The sequence below is a fragment of the Xiphophorus hellerii genome, chromosome 6, assembly GCF_003331165.1.
Source record: "Xiphophorus hellerii strain 12219 chromosome 6, Xiphophorus_hellerii-4.1, whole genome shotgun sequence".
Classification (NCBI taxonomy): domain Eukaryota; kingdom Metazoa; phylum Chordata; class Actinopteri; order Cyprinodontiformes; family Poeciliidae; genus Xiphophorus; species Xiphophorus hellerii.
In genome coordinates, this window is record NC_045677.1 from 18,929,678 (window position 1) to 18,953,114 (window position 23,437).

General features: G+C 37.0%; 1 protein-coding gene across 15 annotated transcripts in view; it reads left to right on the forward strand.

The window, feature by feature from the left end:
* Positions 1–23,437, forward strand: part of greb1l (GREB1 like retinoic acid receptor coactivator) — a 60,797-nt gene that overhangs the window by 5,557 nt on the left and 31,803 nt on the right. For 2 of the 15 annotated variants that reach the window (XM_032565348.1, XM_032565360.1), the window contains exon 1: positions 19,526–19,774. The exons of the other annotated variants lie outside the window; for them this stretch is intronic. The gene's annotated coding sequence lies outside the window, so the exon portion shown is untranslated. Of the gene's footprint in view, positions 1–19,525; positions 19,775–23,437 lie in introns of those variants that run through there. 15 annotated transcript variants of the gene reach the window in all.

The following is a 23,437-nucleotide window of genomic DNA, read 5'->3' on the forward strand; positions in this document are numbered from 1 at the left end:
AGATGCTAATTTCTCATCCGTTGTTCAATTTCTTTAAATTGTAACTTGTTGCGTTGCTTTTTAAGATCTCTTCATGTTTCCCTCAGATTTTGTGTCTGGGATTATTTTTAGCTTGTGGTGCGATGAGATAAAATTATCTAAAAAATGTGGTTAATCAAAGTTAATAATTTAACAAGGGAGGCAACAGTGGCTTGGCTGGCTTTTGCCTTGAATAAATGGAATCTGATAATGTATTTTGTTTATTTATTTAGATAAAGCAGTGTGAAATATGAAGAAATGTATAAAAAACATTCTCTCTAGTAACGCATTTACAAAATCCATGGAAAAGCAAAAAATTCAAAAATTTATGAAAGACTTGGGGGGGGGGGGAGGGGGGAGGGGGGGGGTTCAACTTAGCTAAACACAACTAAGGAAAACAAACTCAGCTGACCTAAGTTAGGAATGAACTTACAGGGGATATATATTCACAAAGGCCAAGGTTACATAACAAAAATTAGTAGACAATACTCTAAAACAACAGTAAACCAACCTAGAGAACGACTTAAAGCCAACAAATCAAACAAGCAGTTTTCAAACTGAAAAATATGACTAATTACAAGGATGTTACCAATCATTACATTTTCCAGATCTTTGGTAGTTTTCCTAAAGTGAAGCTCCCCAGCTTTCAGAGTAGGGGTGAATTCTTAAGCTTATTTTTTATTAGATCATAATGTGTTTCCTCCCGATCCAGTACATTACGGCTCTGGTACAACGATGAATAAATACAGCTAGTGATTTAAACATGCATAAGCAAGCTGTTCACCCATATTTGCAAACAACTTCCTAAACAAATATTGCAAAACAGTTGCAATTTTACACCAAATGTATTAGTGTGTCAGAAACTTTTATTAAGTAAATAAACTAAACATGGAAGAATACCCACAGTATTTTTGTGTCCCATGTCATGGGAGTCTATTTTTATGTGCTATCAGAAATATTTCCATGCAGTCAAATGTGTCTTTCTTGTAGTAAACTAATTGTTTAGAAGCCTAACTTTAGTCAAATAATCTTAGTTAGCACTGCAGCACAGTGACTGAGTTTAACTCACTGAATAACAGTAGATAGCAACAAGTAGAGGCAGCTTGATTCTATGATTTACTGAACACAAGGGACTTTTTCCAACATCTCAATGAAATGACTTTATGTTGTGGGAAAAATGTGATGGAGCTAGTTAGAGCTGATCATTTTGTCCATTTGCTATTTTGTACATTTGCAATTCATTTATTTTGCAGATGAGACTTGTAGCTTATAAATTTAACATCAGTTTTTTTATATGTTTCATTTATACTGAAATGGCATATCTTCCAATGTCCCAGAAATACAAGAAGGATGCATTCAGATGTCGAAATCCTGATGCAGAATATTGAAAAACTCAGAGTAGCCTTGGATTCAATATATACAACTTCAAAACATGGTGAAAGTTAAAGTTTTTACAGGTCATCAACCACAGAGTACTTCACAAACTGCTTGTTTATCTGCATAAATTAAATAGGAATACATTGTCAGTGGCTTGACTAATAGTAGCTAGCTTGAAAGAAAATGGCAAATTCTGCTGTGTTTTTTATAACTTGCAACAAAACATGTTCAGTTTGGATGTAAAATAATTCTTGGACCCAAACTATCTCTTCTGAAAGAAATCAAGAAGCTTTTATCAGTCTTCACGTGATATTCAAAATCCAGGCATGCTAATAAATGAAGTTGCATCTGAGAAAAGTTTTCCACAGAGCTTGCAATAAAAGCAAATAGCCCCTTTACAAATTTCAGTATTTTTCTATACTTTTATGGTAACAGTTTTTAGTGTGAGGTAGACTGGAATGGATATCCAATGAACTCATTTAGGTAGTTGTAGATCAGTTGATATTTAACCAAACACTAAAATGAAAAGAGCCTTTCTACTCTGATTTGCAGAGCTAAATGTGTTCCACATGCATTCTTGTAAACATTAAGCCTTTTATAATAAGCCAGGAACATTGTGTTCACTGCAAATGTCTGGGTCCAAATCAATGAAAGAAAACCTTCGGTGCCTGTAAATCACTCTGTGTTAGTCAGGAGCGGTAGTTTGAACAGTTTAGTCTCCCAGAGTGCGCATCTGGAAACACTCATTTATGGATGGACCAAATCCCATTGTTGATATGAGTTCAGTGGAAGCATGAATAAAATGTAAGCATATCCTGCCTATCTAAGTGTTTAAATCTGTGCTAAGAAATGCATCAAATAATCCAAGGGAGTAAAAGCACAGATAAGGGCCGGAGTTCAGCTAAAGGGAGGCTTTGGTGGGGAAGAGAAGGGTGAAAACGGATAAACAGATGTGGGAGTGATGAAAAGCTAAACAAGGCAGCTGCACAGAAATGATATAAAATATGGAGGAATATTTTGTATTTTTATCCTTAAGATTGAAAACTATGACTGTGGTATAATTATTAAATGGATATGCAGTGGGGTGAAATGTGAATCAAACTGTTGGGGACATATAAAGTTGTATGACACACTTGACAATTGGATCATTAAAACCAATGTGACAAAAGCCTGTGTCCCTCCCCCCGCTTAAAGGAGATGTCAAAGGTCTGTGACCCTTTCCATCTATGTGCATTGATCCCTTTGGTGGGGGGTGGGCCTTCCTCCTCGCTGCCCTCTACCATCAGCTGTTACTGTATGTCTTAGTTTCACCTGCAGGAAGTCTTTAATTCCGTTTAAATATCCTTTATTTTTCCTGTTTAAATGCAAACATATTATTCTTTGGTAGTTTTCACCTTGTGTTCTGAAAGAATACTCAAATAATTATTTTTGTAAGAGATACTAAACTTTGTTTTTCCTGCATGTCAAATAATTTATTTTTAATCACTATTGAATCCCACCTCTCGCCCGGAACATTAGCTGGAGATAGGCACCAGCACCCCTCCTGACCCCACTAGGGACAAGGGTGTTAGAAAATGGATGGATGGATGGATGGATGGATGGATGGATGGATGGATGGATCACTATTGAGCATTACTGAAAAAACTAAACTAAATGGTCATTACTGTTTGAAGTATTTGACTTCTTATTCCACATCTTAAAAGGTAGTCAAGACATTTTGCATAGTAATATGGATAAAGATTGCATGTATTTGTGCATGCAGTGTCTTACAAAATAATTAATGATTGTAGGAACTTATACAGATTGCATATATTATACATTTTAATGCAGAGATGTGTGCTTAATGTCAGGTAGGTTTAATTCCTGCTTAAAGGTTGCTAATTTCAAAGTGTACTTTTAATCCGACAAGTCTCATCAGAAAGCATTTATTATGATTTATTAAATATGACTATGTTATTTTATACAGGCTACATAAATATTTTGTTTGAACTGTTCATATGAAAGGAGTTAACCGGTCCAAGAAATGCATTTAACAGAATCCATCTTACATTGACATTATTTGAAAGTGTTGCAGGTATTTTACTTGTGTATAACCTGTTTCACAGACTTAGGGAGTGTGGCTTTTTAGTGATTGATGAAAGCTGACTGTCAGGAAGGTAGGACATGCAGAGTAACAGAAAAGCCTGAATATTCTGGTCTTTGTTGCTAGGGAGGCTTCGGATAAAAATTGTGTGAGATAATAGATGTGTGTGTGTGTCTATGTGGATTTATGTATGGTTGGCATACGACCCCAGTAGATTTAACTTCCTCCTGTCCTCTTATCTGAGATTGTGACTTGCAGTTCAAGCTCTTATCTGTCACTGCTGGATCATTGACTGACTCAGTGAAGTGAACCCAATCTGCTCTGTCTCTACCTTCTCTTCTCAATGTGCGGCTCTAAATGCAAAGCTTACATAGTCAAAGGAGTTTTACTTCCACCCTTTGTTTCTGAACTACTTATCTGAAGATCAAAGCCAAAATAAACTATTTGGCAGAAATGGAACAAACTACTGTGTGCATAAATTGTTTGTCAGGAAACAGCATTAGGCAAGGCAAGGCATGGCAAGGCAAGGCAACTTTATTTATATAGCACATTTCAGCCAAAGACAATTCAAAGTGCTTGTACAAAAAAGTTAAAAACAACATACAACAACATTAGGTGCAAGGGCATGCGTGCGTTTCCAGACAAATGTCGAGATGTCAAGTTTGAAGAGGAATGTCTCTTCTGTTTGCTGATTTGAACTCTTTGACACAGAAATGACTTTACAGATACTCTGAGGCATGAAGCCTGGGTTCATATCTACAGTGGTCCTCTTTTTTTAAATCTACTTTTTTAGATTTTTGTGGGCTCCATTACACCAGTATGAGCTCACGAAGAGCAAAGTGTTCACGATGCTTCACAGAGAGCACTTATAAATAACACAGCCTCATTCTTGCCATTGAAACCTGGAAAGCATCTGTCTGAGAATCCCCCCTTGCACTGCGCTGTTATGGAACACTGTGTTCTCACTGGGTGTACCCCTGCTCACAGGTGCCAACTCTGCAGGAACACAGTCTGCAGCCAGAAATTTCTTCCTGCACCTTTCTTGTTCTTCTAAAAGAGAACAGTGTGTACTGTGTCATGGAGAGGGTTGAACCGCAATTGTCTGGGGAGAAGCCTGGGGGGTTATTTTTAGGTTAAATTTCATTGTTAGGGTCTTTGTTTTCTCTTCATGCAATTTTCTTTACGCACTGATGATCATCTTTTTGATTGTAGTGAATCAGATTTTTTGAGGTTGCTGGTTGTCTTTAGCCTCTAAACATTCACTTAACTCTCTGTTTTGAATTAAATTCAGAGTAATGATTAAAGGGGTCCTCAAGCTTAAATGTGTTTGTGTAAAAATGACAGCCATTCAGTCAATATGTGACTTAAAATTTTGTCAATTAAATACCGAAAGTGGAAAGTTGAGTGTTTTCTCTCTTCCTGATTTAGCATTTCCACATGGATATGTGTGGGTCAGGGTGACACAAATTTTGTCATCTGTCCAAATCTACACCAGTGGAAAATTTCTGCTCACATGAGATATATTCACTGCTTACTTTGATGAACAGAAGTATTATTTTTAGATGTTACAAAAGGTTTTGCCTCAATCTACTCATTGAATTTCTGTCAAAATATTTTAAGCTTTATATTACCATACATTAAGTTATAATACTATAACTTAATAATATAGTTATAATATATTATTAAGATAAGTTATATGCCATTTTAATTTTTTATACTTTAGAGAATATGAATGATTGAATTTCTTTAAGCTCTCACAAAAAAATGCAATGAAAGGTACTAAATATAGTTAAGCCTAAATTTATCAATGCCTCCAGTAAATCTAAGTTTAAACTAATCTTCTAAGTTTGACATGTTCCTTCTGACTGGAAGTAATAAATCTGATCCCTAAATCTGTGGAGGGAGCTGAAAACTTGGATGATGGCAGGGACGCATTCAAACCTCAAAAACCTGGAGCTCATCAGCGCTGAGAAATCTGCAAAATATCAGTGAAAACATACAAAAAGTTGACAGATTTACAAGCTTCAGCAGCTGAGATGGGACAGACTCCTCATATAAGTTTTTTTTATCAGTCAAAGTATAACAGCAAATTATTGATGAGAAAGTTACTGTTGAAGAAGACTAATGTTATGGTCAGGTGGTAGAAAGTTATTCTATCTGATGAGACCAAAGTGGAGCTTTTAGGCGATAAGGCTAGATTTGTCACCAGGTGGATACCAACCACTGCTTATCACAACAAATACACCATCCCTACTGTGAAGCATGGAGGGGGCAGCATCATGCAATGTAGACGCTTCTTGGCTGCAGGCCCTGGAAGGCTCATTAAGGCACAAGGTAAAATGAATGCAGCAAAATATAGGGAAACATCTCATTGTGGACAAAACTAATAAACTCCTTAAAGACCATCACAAGCTTGTTGGAACTGATGGTGTTGGTTATTGAAGAAGTTCTAAACATATCAACAGAACATCATTACAGCCTAAACCAGGCATGATCAAGTAACCCCTGTAAGATTTCAGAGTAATGACAACAATGATCAGTAGTCCAAGGACCACTTAATCTGGTTCACATCATTTGCTTTTATTAGAATGTCTTAAGACAAAAGGTCTCCAACCTTTTTAATACTTGCGCTATATGTCTTAAAGTCAAATTACTTGTGGGTTCTACAAAGTCTTTATAAAGAGACAAAATTTACAAAAGAAAATGCTTATATCATGACTTTTATGTGCTCAATAGTAATCTAAGCATGCAGTATTTCCATTAAGTAAACAAAGTAGAAGGGAGTAAAAGTTGTAAACCCATAACCTTACTTTGGGCATCCCTTTCTTTAAATATAGTAAGTACAAGCCTGTTGCAATTGTAACAGACAATATGTGACAGGACTTTACAAGTTCTTTTTGGCTCTGCATTCAATCTAAATGAGCTTGAGCTATTTTGAAAAGAAGAATGGAAAACATTCCAGTCTCTAGATGTGCAAAGCTGATAAACACATACCTGAAAGGGTTTCAGAGGTAAAGGTGCTTCTACAAACTATTGAGTTAAGCAGATGCATGCAACACTTTTCAGATTTTTTGTGAATCATGAAGCCTTGTGTAATTTTCCATGCCCTTCACAATTATGAAGTACTTTATGTTGATCTATTACACACAAAAAAAATCATAATTTTATTAACAGACTTACTAACTAGTTACCATTGCATAGGTATTACTCTGGTAACATAAATAGTACTACACAAGAATTATAAAAAACCCTCACTTACCTAGAATATAAGCAATAGCAGCAGCCATCCTCAATGTTTGCATGCTGAACTGTAGAACTCAGTCATCTAAAAGCCTGCTAAAATTAGATCCTCACAGCTGCAGGGGAAGCTGCCAGCCATCCATTTCACATGAAACAATGGAGGGAGAGTTTATTACATGTGCTACTTTACACTTACAAATATGTGCTAATCCAATACCAGAAATTTATATCTTAAAAGATGTAGTAATCTAGTTATCTTTCTAAGCAGTAAGAGCTAAATATCTGAAAATTAATAAGATTTTGCTTTCCTGAGTTTTCCACTTCAAACAGAAAAAAAACAACTGTTTTTCTTTCACAATTGTAGGTTTTAACATTTTGTGATTTCATCTTAATGGCTGTGTCCAGTTTTATGTATTAAGCGTTATTAATGACAACGGACTGAATTTGCACCAACGACAGCTGGAAACACTCAGACTTCCAGCCTGATTTCCCACATCACCCTAGCAGCAGCATTTCTGCCTTTTGCACACATATATAATTCCCTAAGCTCCCTGCTCTTGCTCACACTGAATTACAAACATTCAAACACAACCCCAAACAGGATTCTGCACAAGGTCAGTTTGTGTTGACGCTGCCAGGACTGCGGGGGAGAGGGCTGCCTGCTGCAGAAGGCTTTCCCATAGGCTGCTGCAGCTTGTCCAAGGCTACGGTGACCAAGACCCAGCGCTCTGCCGCGAGGACTCAGTGTTCCTCTGTGGCAGCGGAGGTCATTCCCTCTCTCTCTCTTTTTAGCTCCCTTGTTTTCTCTTCCATGCTCCCACTGTGTTAACATTTACAGCTCAAGTACTGCAGCAAATACAACAGCAACATGAAAATCTGATAACAGAAAGCAAACAGGAAAGCTTGTGTCTATTAACAATTGAGGAACAGCTTTTGAAAGGATGTCATGCAAACCACTTCAGATTTTAAAAATACCTATTTGGAACACAGAGTCATGAAAAAAATTAGGACACGGTTCGTGAGCCTGCGTGTTTTTATAAACTGTTTTGGAGATATTGCATATAAGTGGCTTTTTCCAAGTAGTGGACTGACCATTTAGCGTAAATGGCTGCCATAGGCTGGGCATATTTTGACCAACTTTGAGGGGCCATTGGTTAATATATTGTAAGGACATTAAGCTAATCCAATGAAATCTCTCAGCTCTTTCCTGCTGTTTGACTGAGGTTGTACATTTTCACAAGTAGGAAACTAGTGGACAGGCGCAAAGATCTTTGTGAAAGGATAGGTGATAGTATGTTATTATTATTTTTGCTTTTAATTTTCTTATAACAAATATTACTAAAGGAAGATTAAATAAAGCAAGATTTATCCATTAAATGTTTGTCACATAGCACCTAGCATTACCATTGGAGCAACTGATTGTGCAGGAAACCTTCTAGGAAGGTCTTTTTACTGTGGATAAAAATAACCCTCTTAGCATCTTGTCTGAAGTGGGAAAAGAAAAAAACAATATTTACCTGATTCATGTATATTGAATGATTCTGCATTGGTTTTGAATTTATTAACTCTGTCTGTGATTTACAGTCTTTGGTACGGAACATGGCACCATGGATAACAACCTTCATTGTGCCAGTTTAAACACATAATAATGTGTTTGGTAAATTTTTGGACCCAAATGCTACAACCCCTGGCAAAAAGTATGGAATCACCAGTCTTGGATGAGCACTCATTCAGACATTTCATGCTGTAAAACAAACTCAGATCAAAAACATGATACAATATTAAGGTCGTTCCAAAGTGCAACTTGTTGGCCTTCAGGAACACTCAAAGAAATGAAGAGAAAACATTGTGGAAGTCAGTGAATGATACTTTTATTGACCAAGCACAGGGAAATAAATATGGAATCACTCAATTCTGAGGAAAAAAGTATGGAATCATGAAAAACGCATAAACAAAAGACCATTCAAAATACATCACTAGTATTTAGTTGCACCACCTTTGGCTTTTATAACAGCTTTCAGTCTTTGAGGCATGGACTTGATGAGTGACAAACAGTATTCTGCATCAATTTGGTGCCAACTCTCTTTGATAGCAGTTGCCAGATCAGCTTTGCTGGTTGGACCCTTCTTGTGGACCATTTTTTTCAATCTCCACCACAGGTTTTCAATTGGGTTGAGATCTGGACTATTTGCAGGCCATGACATCGACTGAATGTGTCTTTCTTCAAGGAATGCCTTCACTGTTTTTGCCCGATGGCACGATGCATTGTCATCTTGGAAAATTATTTCATCATCACCAAACATCTGTTCAATTGAAGGGATGAGAAAACTGTCCAAAATGTCAATGTAAACTTGTGCATTGATAGAAGAATTAACCACAGTCATCTCCCCAGTGCCTTTGCCTGACATGCAGCCCCATATCATCAAGGACTGTGGAAATTTGGTTGTTTTCTTCAGGCAGGCCTCTTCATAAATCTCACTGGAACGGCACCAAACAAAAGTTCCAGCATCATCACCTTGTCCAATGCAGATTCTTGACTCATCACTGAAGACAACTTTCATCCAGTCATCCACAGTCCATGATTGCCTCTCCTTAGCCCATTGGAGTCTCGTTCTTTTATGTTTAGGTGTCAATGCTGGTTTTCGTTTAGCTTTCCTGTATTGAAATCCCATCTCCTCTAGGCGATTTCTTACGGTTCGGTCACATACATTGACTCCAACTTCCTCCCATTTATGCTTCATCTGTTTAGTTGTACTTTTTCGGTTTTCAAGACAAATGGCCTTAAGTTGTTTGTCTTGACGCTTTGATGTCTTTCTTGGTCTACCAGTACGCTTGGCTTTAACAACCATTCCATGCTGTTTGTATTTGGTCCATATCTTGGATACAGCTGACTGTGAACAGCCCACATCTTTAGCAACCATGCGTGAAGGGTTACCTTCTTCAAGAAGTTTCACAATCCTCTCTTTTGTTTCAAGGGACATTTCTCTTGTTGGAGCCATGGTTCTCACCACTCCACTTCGTCCAGCAGCCCTCCAAGGTGTCATGACTGCAGGTGTTTTGAACTGCACACTAACGGGCACATCTAATCTGGGGCAGGTGTCCATTTAGGGAAAGGAAATAGACTGGGTGTGTCCTTTTTTTTCTACCTCCAATTTGAGTGATTCCACACTTTTTTCCTCAGAATTGAGTGATTCCATATTTATTTCCCTGTGCTTGGTCAATAAAAGTATCATTCACTGACTTCCACAATATTTTCTCTTCATTTCTTTGAGTGTTCCTGAAAGCCAACAAGTTGCACTTTGGAACGACCTTAATATTGTATCATGTTTTTGGTCTGAGTTTGTTTTACAGCATGAAATGTCTGAATGAGTGCTCATCCAAGACTGGTGATTCCATACTTTTTGCCAGGGGTTGTACTTAATTATTGTCTATCTGAAAATGACTTCTAATTTTTTTTTCTTTTTTGCTTATTCTATTTAAATGACCTGTGCGGTAATTTCTGCCCACGTTTTTTTAATTTTTTTAATTTTTTTAATTTTTTATCTTTTGAAGGTATAGTTTCTGAATGAAGGCCTCAGGAGATTTTACTGTCACCTTTTTCCATCAGCAAGATTTGTGTGTGGGGGTCAAGTCTCAAACAAAGGGTGACTCTACTTTCTTTGTCCCATAAGGACAAAAAGACCGGTTGCTGCTGTAAGGAGGGCTGATGGGATTTAAGTGTGAGCTCCGTCACCGCGGGCAACCCTGTGCTTATTAATCTGGAGGGTGGTGAGAGACAGAGGGGGACACAACGGGGGAAGGGGTGCTGCTGATGAAGCAGTGCCGCCTGGGGGTCAGGAAGAGGGGGCACGATGGACACAGCTGATTGCCCCGTAAGGAAGTTTGGAGGGAAAGAGGAGGAGGCTCCGTCGTCGGGACATTAAGAAGACTCTTTGTCACGCTGTCACTCAAATGGATTCAAGGTGCCTGAGACCTTTTTCAGGGAGGAAAAGAGAGGAGCAACTCCATTGTGTAAAGTGGATCTCTCTCTGGACGCCTGATGAAGACAACAAAGCTCTTTCTTATGCCCTCTCCAGGAGCGCTCGGTGCTCCTGTGTGGCAAACATTAGGTTAATGTGTCAGGAAGGGAAACATTTAAAACTAAGTGGAGCCAGTTGAGACGAACATATAAAATTTGACCTGATAGTTAATATATCAGGGTTCATACCTTCTTTTCTTTGTTCCTGTATTTTTTATGACTGTAGATTATTTCTCATTTCCTTCATTGTGTGCTACGCCCTAACCCTACACCCTTTTGTCATTCATTATGTCTGTCCTTCTTTTGCTATCTCTGTCCTTGCTTTCTTGAGCTCTAACTTCTACATCACAGTCTTGTATCCTTCATTCTTACCTTTCTAGTCTTCTTTCCTCCTCCCCATGTCCTTCTTGTGTCCTTGTGATCATCCTTCCTCTTCATTCCATGTGTCCTCCATCTGTGCGTCTTTGTGTCCTTGTTTCCTACCGCCTTTCCTTTTTAGCATCTATACTTTTGTTCACAACTTGAGTCTTTCTTATTTTCTTCAATCCTTCCTTCTTGTTTATTGCAGATTAAATGTTTAAAACCCATCTGCTGTGGAAATGTTTGCTATAAATCCTTAGTAAACTTGCGCAATTTATATTTAATGGTGGACTAGGAACTCTGGAAAATTAAATCTGAAAAAGTATGGGATTGTCTGGCATTAGAAGTTACTTTTATAATTTGTCAGACACGATATATATTTATTTGGCTTTAATATTAGTACTGGCCCTAAATCTGTGATCTCTGGGGTTCTTTTATTTTATGAGCTTCTGCACAAAAAATGGTGAAGCGCATAAACATATCGTTTTTTTTAATAAAATGCCATAACTAACTGCAGCCCTTATCATGTCTAAGTTACTTATTATGAATTTCTTAATTCTTAACTGTTTAAGAAATGGCCTTTAGCATTAAAATGCCAGTCTTAGCTGTGAAAGCATCCTTTAAAAGAAAACGTTTTATTTGTTGTCCTTCTCATTTGTGAAGACGTGAATGTTTTCTTGGGATTTTTTCTGAGCCTGGAAGTATTAAAAGGCAGCAATAGTGTTTATTTTTTTATGTTTTGTGGAAAGCGGTTGTCAATCATTAAAAATTGTTTGTAAAATAATTATTTTTGAAGGGTTCTCAACACCTGGGAATAAATAAATACAATTTTAAAGCAAAACTCAAACAGCAATAACAGTTTGATCAAAAAATTTTAGTCAGTGGCACAAATCGATGCCAAAGCGACACACATTTTTCTATCTAGTTTAAAAGGCATATGATAGCTGAAAGAAGAAAAACAAATAAAAAGACATACAAATGTGTACAATTTAGTTAAACTAAAGTTCGGAAAGTACTCAAAGATGTCAAGGGACACATGGACCTGAAGTATTATGACTCATTAATTATTGCTTTCAATTTTGAGTTGGCAATTGTGATGCTGCGTACATTGATATTGCTTTGAATGTTGTGATTCCATGTATTGTGTGGATTTCTGATTAACCCAGCATGTAATCTGTTATACTCTTATCAAGACTAACATGTTAAATATGGTAAACAAGTTGTTGTTTTATAACAACAACTGCTTTAAACTTTTTATCCAGCTTTATACTAGGAACTGGGCATAGAGTAAGTGCACAATTTTAGACACAATCTATGATATATGCTGAAACCAACTGCACATGACAAATAGCTGTCCTGGAATATTTTTCAGCAACTATATCTAAAGGAAAATATAAAAAATTGATTTCAGATTGTACCAAATATACATTTCTTCTGTTGGTTAACAAATCACTTCAATGCATCATAATTGTTTTATGTTTTAGCAAAACTCCATGTATTTAATGAATATACATAAACAACTTTCTTCTAATGCCAATCATAATGGTTGAATAATTTGTTACCTAGTTAATTTAAATACATTTTATAGTACCTAAACTACATTAAGAAGAGAATGAATGCGGAAGATGTGGTGAAAAATTTAAATAATTTTGTTCCTCAGAATTTTAAACAGCATCTAAACATTTATCCTTAATCATGGCTGGAAGGTTGTCACTTTTACTTAAGAGAAAGAGTGGAATTTCTTTTATTTTCTTTGCAATCGTCTCTAAAATCTCCTATTAGTTTTGCATTAATCACACATCCTGTGATGTGGACAGAGAGACGATTGCAGCCCAGGCCAGCTTCTGGAACTGGGAATCTGACCCCCTTTCGCTCAGTTTGTCATCTGATAAGAGCAAATGTTGTGATAGTGTTGGCCCTTTCAGCGTGATCCATGGCTCTCCTTTTACCTCCCATAACAAACAGGGCTGTCTAAACAAGCATTTATTGCCGGAACATGGCCTGGTCAACCCTCATCAAAGATCTGCTTCAGGATGAGCCATTAAGTGTGGACCAGATGTTGGAAGAAGCATCTGTGATGATGGTGGAGGAGGACTAAGGTATAACTCAGAAAAGGATTAAAAAGGGATGCATGATTTATATGTATTTTAATAGTTAATAAATTGTGACTCAAAACAGTGGATGATTCGCCAGTACAAGAACACAACGCTTTGATGCCTTAACATTAAAAGAACTTATTCTTCTCTTTGACCTTTCTATACTTCAGCATTGACCGGTATTTGACCACCTCCAATGACAGCTTTACTGTATGATGTAGAACTCTTTCTGGTCCACTTCAATTATTCCTTGAATAAGTCCATAAATGTATTAGGGTACTGTTTCTCTCCCCTGTTGTTGCAAATTTGGTGAACTGGCGTTCAACCCGGTACCGCTGTAAAATGCAGATTGGGTTCACTGGCAGGCCTTTTGTTGCACAGTCATGAATAGCATTGTAAACTGTCACTTGTCCTTCACTTTCAATCCTTTTTTTTTCTCCATTAGGGTTAAGATACATGGAATCAAATTTCCCAGTTGAATGTTGAACTATAATTGTCATTTTTTATAGGTTTTATGCATTTTAATGTTGAATATTTGTAGAGTTTAATGTGAATTTTCTGCTGCATATTTTTAAATTTGACCCACATATACAGTACAGACCAAAAGTTTGGACACACTTTCTCAATGAGAAAAGTGTGTCCAAACTTTTGGACATACTTGGAAGAGGGACACACTTTCTCAATGAGAAAGTGTGTCCAAACTTTTGGTCTGTACCGTATATAACTACAAATATATTTTAAAGAGAAAAACACTAAATGTGTAGTAGCACATACACATGTCTCAAAGAAGTATTTTTTCTTTTAAGTTGTTTCTTAAATCATTGTGCTTCTTCTTTGAGTCTGTGGTGGTAGCTAAATGGCAATTGTAAGGGTTAGACCTTTCAACTTCAAAGACTTGGATATTTATTGTCAAAAATACCACTGGAAACAATCAACAAGCCGGTCAGCAGTTATAAGAGAGGTTTAAATTATTGTAATGCTTATAAAGATATTTGTATTGATTATTGAGCATATGGATGATAAAAAATTCTGACAAATGAAAATAAGTTTTTACAACATTTACTATATACTTATTTATACATTTTTCACTGTCTTTTGAGAAATGTTCATATCGTTTCCTATCAGAAACAAACATCTGGATGAAATGGACAATAATTGAAGATTTAAATCTGCCAGGGATGTGAATAATTTGTGATTTAACTGTACTATCTGGTTTCTGATTAGTGAAAAAAACCCACATTTTTTATTCAACCAGTTCACTTAAACAGCTACAAAAACAGTTAAAATTATAGAAGTACAATGCTCTTTTTACTACAGTGCATGTATATTAATCTTATTTAATATTTTTAATAGATTCCCTTTTGTTTAAAAGATCTTATGATAACAATTTCTGTACGTGTGCATATCCTTAAAAAATAATGTTTTTAGATAAATTAGGTGCTTTAGTAATCCAAGTAAGAAAATAATTTTCTCACTGTTCCACTCACTGTTTCTCAGTAACCCATGCGTTTTAACATGGGTTAGTGCAAACAAAGGAAAACAACATCATTTAAAAGGTATGAAACAAATTGTGCACTTTTAAGAAATGCATGTCTGAATTGAAAGAAGAGGGATAAACACAAATTAGAATAATCAAATTCAAATTTTATGTACTGGAGTAACAAAAGTAACAAAAAGAACAGAACAGATGCTGGCTCAAAAGGCAGCCAGATGTTCAGGATGTTGTGCAGCAGATAGCTGAATAAACACATTTTACTGTTTGTTTTACGAGTTAGGTATTTTTTGTGTAATATAAATAAGACTGAAAAACTTTGTTTGGATGAACAGAGCAAAGCGCAAACACTTTCAACTCAGTCTAAATCTTAAATTGTGGAAACTTTTTTAATCAATCCTTTACAGATTCCATACTGATTCATTAATCAATGAATTGACCAGTAGTTACACTTCCAGTTGCACGCATGATAATATCCTTCGACCCACATTCTAAAGGTTTTCTTTTATCTAAGACTTTCCTATAAAAAAATCAGCTGTACAAAGCAGTGTTGTTCTAAATTTGTGTCTTTTAACTAAACTTGTTTTCCATTTGTGCTGCATTACTTCTCTGTTTGATAGGCATTTACCATGAAACGATGCTGGCCTTTGTCTGCAGCTGAGATTTAGTTTAAGGTTAAATACCTTGCCCTTAAACTCATCCTCTAGGCCGCAGTGTGTGGCAAGGTCACCACTCCAATCAACCCAGTGGTAACATAAAGCCTTCTTGTCTCCTAATGAATTAGCTCCTATATGTTCCACAGCAAGTTACTAGACCGTTCTCCAAGGCTTCACCAGTTCCTCTGTCCTTTCATACACATGCACACACACACACACAGTCCTCCTTTCCCCTAATTTTAAAATGAGCTTTATAACTGGACAGTAAACCTCCAGTGGCTTAATGATGATGACTTCTTCATCTGCCCAAATGCTCCTTTTGTCCACCCCAGCTCAGGCCCAAAGGCCCTACCCCCGTTCCCTCTGGTCACATCAGGCTTTAAACCCTGTTTCACCCCACTTTATAGTTCCACAGATAATCCCCCCCCCCCCAGAACACACAGGCACAGACGTGCACATGCAAGCACATGCCCACAAAGACACACGCGCACACGCACATGCCCACACACACACACGTACCCTGAAGCCATTATTTTCACTGAGCCCTGCCCTGCACTGTCTCTCTTTTTCTATGTGTTGCTGCCGACTTCAGCAATGGCATTCAGCTGGAATGTTTGCCTTTGTTTGTTTGGCTCACTGGAAAGCCATGAATGACCTTACTCATCTGCTGTCCTCACTAGCAGCAATTTGCACTTCAGGGCCCAGCAGGTAGTCCTGAGGAGCAAGAGGAGGAGGAGGTTTTCGAAGATTTTTTTTCTGGGCTTTTATAAGGAAATTAAAGCTACCACACGGATAGTAAACGGAAGCGAGAGTCCTCACACCTACAGCGTTACATAGCCCACTGTTCTCTGCTAGAAAAGCGAATTCTGCCACGGGAATTTTCACAGGATGGCTGTATTGTGTTGTTTGTTTATTAGTTTTGTTATGGTTTTTTTGTCTGTTAGTGTTGTGAGATGACTCCAGGTCATTTCCCCTCTTCACCTATTTCTGCTCTGCTTTTGCACCCACTCATTGCCATTTTTCTCGTCTTTTATCTGTTTGATATCTCTAAGCAACTCATTTTGTACTCATGTCATAAAACCATGGTGTCGAAGTTTATGTTTCGTCAAGTATTTTTAAGAATTATGATGATATATTGATCAAATTTCACGTGTAACTTTGTTATTTTGTACATTATTATCAGAAAACCATGGTGTGTATGGTCTTAACTGTTGTCATTGGCTAATCATTAGCCGCTCAAAGTATTCTCACCATGTTTTCAAATAACTCTTATTTTTTATTTGTTTTGTCCATTTAATTATCCAAATAAGCATACACAGTCTGCTAAGTAAACTATTTAAAAGCGGGGATGTCTTTTTCAGCGTTCATGAGTCATCTGCTAGTTTTATTAGTCGACTTTGTTAGCATATTTGGCAAGAACGACTTCCTTTTTTACTTCTACACAAGTTGCATTTTAATTGTGGACGCAAGATGGTGTCAACTTTATGGCACACAGCTTCATGTCCAGGGCACTTACTTAGTCTCTCACAACTACTTCACCAGTTAAAATCTCCAGCTGACAGCAATTGGATTGCAATTTGACCAACAATTTTTACTTTGGAGCATCTCATACTACAAGATCTTTTTACATCCTTACAAAATGTTTGTTTTCTAGCCACATCTACTCCAAGAATTTCTGCTGGAAGAACTCGTTTCCAGACTCCCCTTTTTTACATTTAAAAGCCCTAACCCTATTTTTCTATCCCAGAGTCTACTTTTGGTGACTCCACTTGTCTTTCCTCTGGTGGCACTGGCAGGGGCACTTCCCTTTTGTCCTCTTTGGTGCTCAGTTCTGTAGTGAGGGATGAGCTTAGGGGCGGGAAAGTTTTCAATCTGCACTCTTTTGTTTCTTTTCGCACAGAGTCTTTGTGGGCAGAGAAAATGCCGGGCTTACTCATTATCTCCATTTTCAATAGGATGCTTAAGACAGGCCACGTTAAAGTCAGGGGCTTGGAGATAAATGACGCTGACAGCTCTTTTCCTCTGGTTGAACTTGCTGCTATAAGAATAATAGGTGTAAAGATTTCGTCTTTATAGTAACAGATAAAGTAATCCTCAAATAAACTCCTGGAGATGTCACAGAAGTTTAAATGTGTGGTCTAAATCTGCAGCAGACATATAAAATTCACAGTTAAACTAAATCCCGGTGTTAAAAAAAAGTCTGGCAGATTTGAGAAAACGAGTGCATGAAAGCTCTGTAAAGACTAATGAAGGCCCCGATTGGCTGAGGTTGTATTTACAGCAGCCCTCACACTCAGAGTGCCACTATATAACCATTGGAGCGAAGGTGAGAAGAGTTGCGCACAACTTGGTTAAAACAACTGTTGACCGTGTCTGTGGTAATGAACTGGAACATCCCTCACATTTTAGAAAATCCTGAACTCAAAGTGAAGAATTTAAAAAATGTCTTCAAAGTTGTTTGACAATTAAAGTTGATAGAGTCAAGACTGTTTGATCTAGATACAAAAATCGGTTCAATTCCTTATTAAAGCAATTTTCTCATGTAAGATAAGAATAAAAAATCTGTAAATTTAAACCAAGCCTTTTGATGCAAAAGCATTTCTGTGACCTGCAATTCCTTCCATCCAGTGGATGTGAGTTTGCTCAGACCTTATGTTTACCTGACAAATTCTTGCTGACATTTTCTGACCCTAATGAGTTTTCAGAAAGACTATCTTCTCATACAGGTTAGCCTATTACAACATAATACTGTAGGAGGGAAGTAATGAAAACGTGTAGTTTCTATGGCATGATTTGCAATAAGTATAGCAAGATCTTTAAAAGTTATGAAATCATACCATTCCTACAGTTTAAAGTCTTTTTCAGAATTCAGATTCAGATTTTCTACTATTTCTTTATAGAGTATATAGTAACATAAGTGTCCCTACCCCATTTATTGTACCATCAGTTAGATAAAGGTCTCCTACATGTTGCCTTAGCTTACAATAGAGGCAAATCAACCTGTTACTATATAAATATATAATATGTTATATATTATATAAATATTTCAGGACACAAATGCAAACAGTCTTAGTTTTGAAACAGTATTTAGGAAGATGCAAGTGGCATGTCTGTTAAACAGCAACCTTTTATTTATATTTTAAATAAAATAAATTTGTTACATGACAAACATTACTGAAATTATTATACAATTTTGTGAATATTAATTTTAGGTCTTTGCTTTAATAAATGTATCAAAATAAAAATATCATCTAATTCTTACAGATAATATTACTATACTTAGAAAATCAATGATCTACTACTGTAAATCAAGGCAATTAGATCATGTTGTAGACTATTGTTTCAAAAAAATAAACTTCTATTTTTACTCAAGATTGTCATACAGACTGAGAAATGCCTTTTTGAGTTGCAATAAATTTGATCTAAATTTCTGATGTTGTACATGCAGATGTGTTTGGGTAATCTCCAGTTCCAGAGATTGGTTTTCTCCCTAGTTTGCAGCATCATGATAAGGTGCTATCAACGATCACAAATGATGTATAATCCCCAACATCTGCCAGCAGCTGTTGATTTGTGGCACATTTTTGTTTATTTATTTTGACTGGATGAGCCCCTGGTATTTATAGCAGGAGTAAAAAAGCCTGGTGTGTGGGGTCAATCCTGGGTAAGGCTGTGGAGACAAAATGCTCAAGCTGACCCAACATTCCTGTCCCTACTTTGCTGGAGATGGATCCCCCCTTAGTCCCGTCGCTAAATTGCCCCCTAATAAAACGTTGGGTGTGGTAGCTAGAGCTGAGCTTGAGCGTGAGAAAAGATTTAAGGAACTACCACCAACCCCCGACTTCCAGCATAACCCCTTGCCCCTGACTTCTTGAAAATGAAAACTTCCAGGATGCTCATGGAGGATGTCTTGATGCACCGGGGGTCACGCGTGGCAGAGCTGTGTTGCAGCAGGCAGATGTGAGACTATGTCTTTGTTCCCCCCACACACACACATACGCACCAATCTTAGCTCTTTAGGCCCCCAATAGCATCTGTCACAGCGGGGGGCCAGCAGGGCCAAGATGAATGAGCCCCCAGTGGATTCCCTCCTGCTTGGCAAATGGCACAGGACAGAGGAGTGCACAGGGGACTAGGGGGAGGGGTCTGTGTCGATTCGTGTTTGTTTGCATGTGAGTGAGATAGAGAGGCAGAGAGAGAAGGAGGGCTTCTGCTCCACTGAGGGATTCCCAATCCTTTCTGTGTGGAATCATGACGAAGCTCTCTGCGAGGAAGGACTGAACTTCCATACGCTTGCTGCTTGGATAAACTCTTCCCAAAAAAAGGATGTACTGTATTATGGGCTTCATTTGAAGAGTTGCCTGCAAATTTGTGGATTTTCTACACTGAATTTGGATTTTAAGAGGTCATCAAGTAACTGAGGAGTCATGGAAGGTACAGGAGAGGCTGTTTAACTTGGATATGTGCCACATGTGGCCCTTATACAGCATTAATGATATGGGCTTTTAGCACCTCATTTAGACAACATGAAGTGATGTTAGTCCTTTTTTTTCTCCTCATTGCTTAGCCCCATCCCCCTTTTCTCTCATGTCTGATGGATAGTTTCTTTTCTAATGTTAAAAGGGTGCTAAGGTCTTTCCCGCATAAGAGCTATTGCTATTTATTTTAATGTCAAGGATCAGCAATGTGGTGTGAATGGATTAGATAATTTTTCAATTGAGTTTCATTAACATTTTATGTATTTTTATTCCACGGTGAAGATAAAAACGTCTAAAACAGTTTTAATCAACCCTTTTTACTTCTCTGATTATTTAGTTAACAAACATGAAACAATAGCTTGGTGTCAAGTTTAACTGTATGCAACCTTTCTGCATTTTCTTTGGCTTATCTGGATATAAAATGTAAAACACCATTTGCAGTTTCCTTCAATTTGACTTTTGTGAAAAGCCTCTGCTCAATTTGAATGTAAGGTAGGGAGGTAAGATTAATCCAGGCTCTATTGTAAACATTGTAATGTAATTAAGCTCTTTAGAGGGAAACAAAAGACTGACTGAAGAGAAAGAGAAAATAGAGTCGGAAGTCAGCTGCCCAAACATAGATAGTTTTTTTAATTATTATTTCATTTCATTTCCATTAAAAAAAGTAAAAAATTATGATAATTCTTGCTCAAAATACACAATTTAAAAATCACTTTACATACAATAAATCACTAAATATTTGCATTTGAGAGATTTTCCTTTTTAGCATTAAGCCTAAAAATTTTAAAACCTTCTGCAGCTGCAAGTAAATTAATCATTTTTGGGAATGTTTTGTTCTTTTGACAACCAAAGTAAATCAATGTGACAGATAGCATAGATGTTGCTGGAGTCTTGTAAATTTTAGAAATAATTCTTTTTTTTGTTGTTGTCACCTTTGGGATTTTAATGAAAGGTTTCTGCTTATAATCATTAAACATAGCAGATTGACAATAGAAGGTGTGTCTGAATGCAACACGTTGATTATTGTCATTAAACTGAATTCCTTTTTAGATTTTTACTAATTTCCTCTTTTGGGAACCAGCATATCAACATTTCCCTCCAGTCTCATTACTCGAAAAACAGGATACTTAAAAGCACCTTGGAGTTATGTTGTCGGCTGGATTTACGGTTCTTTCGTGTCCAGATCTGTCTGCGTCCTTTATTCTGACGTCAAGCCTGCGTAACCAGATAAGCATCTAAATATTTCTCGACTGAGGGTACTTAGCTCAGTGTGAGAGTTTTGATAGAGGTTCATTAGTGGGAGCACTCAGCAGAGCATTTTGCATTACAAGCTAATGTATTTTGTCCACAGATCTTTGTTTTTGAGTCAGATGTCTGAAAGCTAAAGCAGTGCATGCTTCCTCCTGACACATTGACGTTTTTAACTCTTTAACTCTCAAGCTGGCCAATCATTCTCAAAACGAGCTGTGGTGTGGTCAGTTAATGCAAGTTGAGCCAGCTTGTGTACACTTGCTGTTTGAAGGACTTGGACCCCAAGACCCAGCTGCTCTCTATCAGAACTGCACCCTGGTCAGAGGTGACGGTTGGCTAGATTGGGACAGTCAATGTTTTTGGAGAGAACTTTGCTTCTGTTGTATCAGAGTATATCAGAGCCTGAGCGGCTAGACAATACCTCATCTAAGGGTCAAAGTACTTATTGAATCCATTCAGAAAGCAGTGACTGTGCATCGAGAGTGCTGCAACAAACTAAAACACCCGAATGTGTTTAATGAAAATAGACCCCAAGGCTGTGGTGGTATCATGTAACGCATTTTCGGAGCCTTGTAGTAGGGCATACATGTGTCATGGTTCGGGCTGCTCTTAATGTTTGAGTGGCCATAAGTGCTTTCATTCATTTTAATCAGTGAACATGCTCTTTGGACTGTTGGGACCTTGCGGTATCAAACTACAGAGAGCACAACTTACTGTTGCTTTCCACATTACAGAAACACTCTTTATTCACCATGCATATTAACTAATCCTTAAGGTAGGATTTTTGTTACACATTTTTAATTACGGTAAGTAGAGCTACAGAAGAGTATGAGTTTCTTCAAATTTGCAGCAACATTTTCTTGTGCATATAAAGTATTTATCCAATTTAAGTTTGATGGCTCCAAGCTTTTTAAAATCTGAACTAGATAACAGTTGGCACTGACAAGAAGTCCTGAAGCAGATGCTAACTGTAGTATTGTGATGATATTCTCCTGGCATCTTGAAATCTGTCACTCTGGCAATGAGTGGTCATGCTTTTAGAACTTTCAGCATCACATAATACAAAGCACACTTTTCTTTTTTGGTGCGACAAATGATAGAAACAATAGTTGGTTATTTAAATTAAATCTATTCTATTATGTTGATGCCAAGCATGTTTCTTAAATTCAGCAAAGTTAGAGGTAAGCGCTGCATTTTCTTGTATTTCTTATACTCATAAAGTCACTATCTTGTTGATAATGTCTCTTTGAATAAAAGCGTAATGATACATTAATATCTCAAAATCATTGACTATATTAATTTAGAATCATGGATGGGTATAATTTATGATGAATTACCTTAGGTAAAGATGCACTGGTTTCACAGATTAAGTAAAGATTTCAAGTCTTTACTTAATCTGTGAAACCAGATTAAGTAGGACTGATAAGGAACACTGACTGACCATAAACTTTGTAACTTTGTTGAAATAGGCATGTTTGTTTGTGTTATTTCAACCAACTTGTGTAGAAACATGTAAGGGAAGGGCAGCTCTGCATAATTTTAAGCACCATACAGTTGGAAAACTGCTCAACCTGACTCATCATTTGGGAACCATTTCAGTTTTGCTATTTTTTTTTTTATTTACAATCTTGCTATGCCAGATGCAAAACAACCCATAGCACATGTTTCAGTCCATATATTGCAGTTTTCATCCTTGTCTAATTGCAAGTTGATCTTAATGCCGAAAACATACCAAACATATATAGGTTCATTATGAAATAATCTCAATTCACTGGTTATTTCCTGTTCAAGTTTGATCAGTTACAATATTTTCGAATTTGAATAAGAGTCAATTTAGGATTGATAGGAATTTGTAAACAGATTCAAACTCTAGCAACCTTAATGGCTAACAAATTCTTGTAGTTCTTTCAAGTTATTCCTATATTGTCTATCTCATTTGTTTTTTCTTACAACTACCCTCCAAACATGGAAGTTTCCTCAATGCTTATAGTAAGCAATTATGCAAGTAATTAGCTCCAGCCTGATGAGAAGGCTTTAGCCAACTCTGTCAATACAACAAGTAGGGGTGAACAATATTAGAAAATCTATTGATATAGATTTTATTCATAAATGTAGTGATGATGGGATTAATTGTGAATTATGGAATTAATTGAGATTAATTATGATGTGTGCTTTTTTCCCTTTTCTCTCATTCACATCATTGCTTGCATCTCTTTGTGATTTTTAGCATTTTGGGCAACGTTGTGTGTGTTTGTGTAAGCACCTTCTGCCAGGGGATTCTGGCAGAAGGTGTTTACTGTTGCACCTTCTGCAACTAGCTAAATATTATATTATCATGTAAAATCCAAGCTCGTAACACTTGCAATAT